Raw genomic sequence first — 6,517 nt, 5'->3', positions numbered from 1 at the left:
TTTTTTCATGTTTCAGTTAAAATTTCTACATGTTATTTTGCATAATTTTAAATATTAAAAGTTTCTTTACATTGTAACTCAAAATTTATTTTTTCAACAAACAAGAACATTTAGAAAATGATGATTGTTTCTGAAAAAAGACGTCTGCACAAATTTAACGGACTATATTGTTTTTTGCAGAAGTTTGTAAAATGTTGTTCTGTTTTACGTAAAAATCTATAGATTTAAAATATTTTGCACAAAAACTTTGTTGTTTAGGTGTTTGAATAAAATATGTCAATTCTGACCAATTTTAACACTGGTCACATAAAAATATGCCATTACCGTGAAATAAGTAATGACGCGGAAGTGATGTTGATTATAAACATGCCAATTTAGTTATATGTATAAAGATTTTTTACAGACCCTTTTACGACGCTCTCCGCTGCTATGTAAAATCGACCGGAAAGCAGTATTCCTGCGCATGCACAATCTACGTAAGGCAAAAAGAGCACGTACCTCCTTACAGAAGGTAAAAAGTGTATCATATAAAAAAAGCTTTTAGCAAAAACACAAAAGATGCCTTTATAGCTTTGTGGTCAAGATTGTCACAAAAAAGGCATTTTAAGAATCCAGATCCCTTATAATCACGGACCAGACATTGAGATACTTGTTGTAAAAATGCGTAAATAAATTGTATTGTAAATCTATAGCTATACCTATTAGCAAATAAATAGTCAACATAATTGTTGAGAAATAAGTATATATAACACACATTTTATCCGGTGCCTCGTAACACATGTAAATTCACGTCACACTATTTGCCACTTCACAAAATTTATAGACATTGCATGAGATTGCATATGGTATATATGTATAAATTTAACTTTATAGGTGATAATATACTTTCAGTTTGAAATTGCACGCTTTGGATAGGAGATTTTTTTACAAAGAAAGTTTTAATTCATAGTGTTAACCGGTCTGTCGATATTTGAAAGACCGGTGTGTGTATACAATGACCTTTAATTATAATTATGATATGGCAATACACATCTATTTTTAAATATTCGTTGTCCCCTTTCAGACACCAACACATTCTAAATTGAATAAATGATGACGAAATAATTGAATGATAGAAAAATCAGACATGTTTAAAAATCGAAAACTTAGGACTGTTGACTAGGCTACTTGTGAAATGATTTAACGAAAATTCATGGTTAAAGAAAAGATGATTTTTTTTGTTTTCTTTTATTCCCAGTATGTTTCTCATCTTTCAGCAAAAATTCTAATACTTACATATGTTTCTTAAGAATAAATTGGGATACAACATAATGCATTGGTCAATTCATATCACCAGAAACAGCAACTGAAGATTCACTCAGTTATAAAAAGAACTGAATTTGATGAATTATCAAGGTCCTGATGCCGAATGAATACTGATGTATTTATCAACACGACATCAACCATTTTAATTTGTATCCATAAGTTTCTTATAAGAGCATTGTTACGACTGACGATGTCAACAACAAACAAAGAATTGGTCAGCGCAGAGACGACAGTGCAATATATGAGCCGCGTCACGACAAAACCAACATAATGGGTTTGCGACTAGCATGGATCCAGACCAGCCTGCGCATCCGCGCAGTCTGATCAGGATCCATGCTGTTCGCTATCAATTTCTTTACTTGTTATAGGGTCTGTAAGCGAACAGCATGGATCCTGATCAGACTGCGCGGAAGCGCAGGCTCGTCTGGACCCATGCTGGTCGCAAAGCCATTATGTTGGTTTTGTCGTGACGCGGCTCATATAATGTATCAATACCTGCTTATAACCTAGCTATTGCCAACCTGTTTCTTGTACCAGCAGAGAAACAGCAAGAACCACTCCAGGACATTGAAATGCGAGTATTCAAACTTTTGCCGTTTGCAGACGATAAATACAAAGTGTAAGCTTTGGATTTTACGCCTTGTACCTTAGTATATTTTTCACAGACATTTGTATATCCACTTTTCAACATATTTGAAAGTTTTCATTAAGTTTACGTTAATGTGAAATACATTTGATGGAATCCTTTTGATCGCTTTCGTATTTAAACCCGATATGACACAGCTAGTCGTCTGTGCAAAAACAACAATCTTCAATGCTTAGATATTTATCATGTAGCATTATTTATTTTGCGGCTTTCTTCAATTATTTTTTCTTTTTAATCATACCCATGGAATCATCAAAATTGACCCCGCACAGGAGCCACTTAATTAGCTTAATTAGCTTTACATTGCCCCCGGAATAGAGAAAAATAGAACCCATAAGGAAAGTCCAAAACAGCAAAATTGAAAATGTTGCAGACTCGGTTTGATTGAACCTGTTTATGGACAGTACTGGAAAATGCAAGCTACTGTCCACGCACGCTAGCACCGGCTTAAGCAGTATTCAACTTTTAAACATGTATAACAGTAGATTTTTGAATTAAGAATAATCTGAAGATATGTTCATACAGCGGGGATCAAGGAACCTTCACATGCAAAACATATACAAATCTAAGAAAAACAGATGCTGTTGTCTGGTCAGATCTTTACTGAATTACATGTAGATTATTTTGTGAATTATGACCCTATTGAAAAAATGGGACAACCCAATGTGACTTATAATAAATTACTTCTGAACTGGAAGATTTCTATCAATCGGTCCTAAAAAACGATCAAGGTCTTGTGTGTTGTTTTCGTCCCTCTGTCCGGGTAAACGAGAGAACACTTAGTTTTGATGGATACCGCGAACAACAGGTATAGCAGTAAATAGTAAAGTTGGGTACTTTTATAGTCTTGCTGGGTACTTTAAAAAAAGAATCTTACCAGATAAATGTCTTCTCGTTGCATGTCGATCGACCTGTCCGTCTGTCTGTCTGTCTGCCTCCCTACGTTGTTTTCGTTGGTTATTATTTTGCAATTGCAGGGTTTTGATATGCATAAATATGTAAAATTCGTCCTATTAAAATCTTTTTGGCCTATAAATAAATCTTCCACTGAGGTTTAAAGCCTAAAAACATAACATTTGAATTCCTTACATAAATGAGCTGGGACACTTTAAACAGAAATATAGTCAAAGATAGTTAAGAAATATACTTTGAAATAAATTGAAAATCGTATCTTAGCCCTATTTGAGTGAAAAGCGTTAAACGCTTTTCATTTTGGGTCATTTTTTTACAATTTGCATAGTTATTCTGGAAAAACGAAGTGCGCGAATGATCTGTAATTTGCACAAAGATTGGTGGTCTAAACCTACATCAAATGGTACATTTATCTGGAAAAATTATTATCTGTCCCATCATGTCAAAAAACCTCAGTAGAGTCCTTTTAAAGCTCTTGCAATGTGCGCATTGTCAAAAACTAGCAGCGTCCACTTAGCTCAAATGAATTCAGTGTTATGGTCATTTGTCTCTCACCGCTGTCACAGAAATCATTTGGGATAAGTATACTATAGTACCCGATCTGTTGCGTAAAAATAGGTAATCAAGGAAAGACGTTTAGGAGGGCGAACCGCTGAGATATGGTAAAAAAAAACGTTTTGAAAGCGTCGTAAAACAAACCAAATACTAGATATGACGTGTTAGATGTTCGACAAGTATGTTTGTTTTACCTACACTACCGTCAATTGTTTTATAAATAAGATGAATTGTCTTTATGATAGCGATTATGAATTACAATGATTAAATACCTTATGTCATGATTGAAACAAAGGCATGAATCAATAAACACGTTTAAGTTTAACGTACCTAAATGAATTCAGATGATTATTTTAAATATATATTTTATTTCATTATATAAACTAAAATCAGATCAGGATTTCGCGTTTGAAAAAAAAGGGAACAAAGAAAAGGAAATTTAAGAAAGAAACAAGAAGAAAAAGAAAACAAGTTGTTCAGAGACAAGTGTGGTCGTTTATCGTGTCGCTTTAAATGTTGGAACTGATCTATACTTATCATTGTAAATAAATAATAGTTTATATATGCATATACTTGGAGCTACTGAAACATTAACACATATATTTTAGCCAAAAAAAGTATGGAAGTGCTTTAGTTAATGTGTTGTGCTGAATGTTTTACACTAGGATTAAAATGACATATTTATTGAGTTATAAAATGATCACGATAAAGCTTTATCGTTAATGCTTGCACATTCATTGTCCTGAAAAGTAATTTTTCTTGAAGGCAACTTTAAAATTGTGGATCATCTGGGAACAAGCATATATATATAATATTGACTTAACCAGAGACAAACTACTATAGTAACTGTTTAAGCTATACGAACAATAATGGATGCAAAAAATTCAGAAAATGAAAACAATGGAACTGTGTCGATTAATGCTAAAGAGAGAAAAAATAAAACGAATGAGAAATTGAAAATGAAAAGACAAGAGAAAGTTCTGAAAGTACGGAAAAAGTTTCAGGATCGTCTTAGTTCAAAGTTGACATTCTTTCAAAGTCTTGAAGTCGTAAAACACGAAAAGACACCCAGAAAGCACGGTAAGAGTCGTGACAGTCGCAATTTAAAAATGGTCGCACAAATATATGAGCCGCGTCATGACAAAACCAACATAGTGCGTTTGCGACCAGCAAACTATCAGTTGCTCTACTTGCTATAAGGTTTGTAAGCGAACAGCATGGATCCTGATTAGACTGTGCGGATGCGCAGGCTGGTCTGGATGCATGCTGGTCGCCAACGCACTATGTTGGTTTTGTCATGACGCGGCTCATATATGCTGGAAAAGCATGAATATTGACACGCTATTTAATTACTATGTCTCAAATGATGCTGTTAAGAAAACTAAATGAGGCTTTATAACTGAACCCCTTAAAGGTCTTAACATTAAGCGTAATTTAGCATTAATTTCTACTTTTTTAAGTTCTAAAATTAATTTCTCCAGTCAGTCAAGATTCATAAGTGCATCTTAGAAGCGGCTAGTATGCAAGTTTTATTGCGTTCTGCGCATCTCAAATGAGCCGTGTCATGGCAAAACCAACATAGTGGGTTTGCGACCAGCATGGATCCAGACCAGCCTGCGCATCCGCGCAGTCTGATCAGGATCCATGCTGTTCACTATCAGTTTCTCTACTTGTTATAGGGTTTATAAGCGAACAGCATGGATCCTGATCAGACTGCGCGGATGCGCAGGCTGGTCTGGATCCATGCTGGTCGCAAACCCATTATGTTGGTTTTGTCATGACACGGCTCAAATAATTTGGTACAGAAAAGCACACGAAAGTATAACGCTCTGTTTTTCGTTGATTAATCTATCACTTAACCATAGGAGATGATAATATAACCACAAGTATGCACTAAAAAATCATTCATGTCCTAACGGTTGACTAACTATCTATTGATATTGGTCCAAGATCTTTGTAAAATAGTACAAAGATACGAAAACTTCGCTGGCGTAATGCGAACAGCTGTACTTGTATAACAATTGTATACATTTTTCAACAATTGTAAAATTACCAGATGTATTAATGCTTGGTTCTGTATTGTAAATACTTATAAAATGTTTTTCATTATTTTTTCTCTTCATTTCTTACAGGTGTCAGGGGAGTCAATAAATCTGAGGCCCGCGACAATACAGATTCAACGGAGGTGAAGCAAACAGAGAATTGAGTAATGTCCAATATTTGGACTAAAATTTTCTTAAGAAATGATTATTACAATACTGTTCACATGGGGACAAGAACTTGATAAATATGATTCATTTTCATGCAAGATATCAATTGATTTCATGAAATCAGACTTCCATATGCTGATTTTACACGGCGCTTTTTTACTTGCATATATTTTAATGATTACATATAATATTCACGAATATTTGCAGTACATATTTTACATATTCTTCGATGTTTGAAAATTGTTTTATTTGCATAATTATGTACATATATATAATTGATCACAACATACAGGAGCTTTAAGTATACGTTTTAGTCATGTTTAAAACAAACGAGCAAAACAATCTAAATAGTATAATTACTAGTACACGATTTACTTTTTGTCGTTCATCCGGGACTTGACTCACCGCCTTTATGATAAACTCGTCTACACCTCAACCCAAACGTATAATGGTAAAGAGATCAGATTACCCACGTTCTGTATGATGTAAAAATACTAAGATGCAAAAACGTTGAATTTAGAAACTTTGTTACCGAAAAGGGAAATCAAATGTTTAATGTCTTCTATAACAAAAAGAGATAAACAATAAGTTCAATTGAGACAAAAAATTACTTCTATTAACTATTGATAAATTGAATTTTTTCAATTTGGTCAGAGGGCATATGTCTTTAAGGGATCATAATCAACAGTGCCGTATTGGGGACACAAAAAGCAGAGACGTTAAAATAAAAATGGATGACTATTTTTTATAAAAAATCATCTACGCATGTCCTTTGTTTTGAAATATATATCAATATGGCACAAGTTAAATGAGCCGCGTCACGACAAAACCAACGTAATGCGTTTGCGACCGCATGTATCCAGACCAGCCTGCGCATTCGCGCAGTCTG

The sequence above is a fragment of the Ruditapes philippinarum genome, unplaced genomic scaffold (assembly GCF_026571515.1).
Source record: "Ruditapes philippinarum isolate M1 unplaced genomic scaffold, ASM2657151v2 ctg704_1_1_1_1, whole genome shotgun sequence".
NCBI lineage: Eukaryota > Metazoa > Mollusca > Bivalvia > Venerida > Veneridae > Ruditapes > Ruditapes philippinarum.
Note: the sequence above shows the minus strand (reverse complement) of the source record.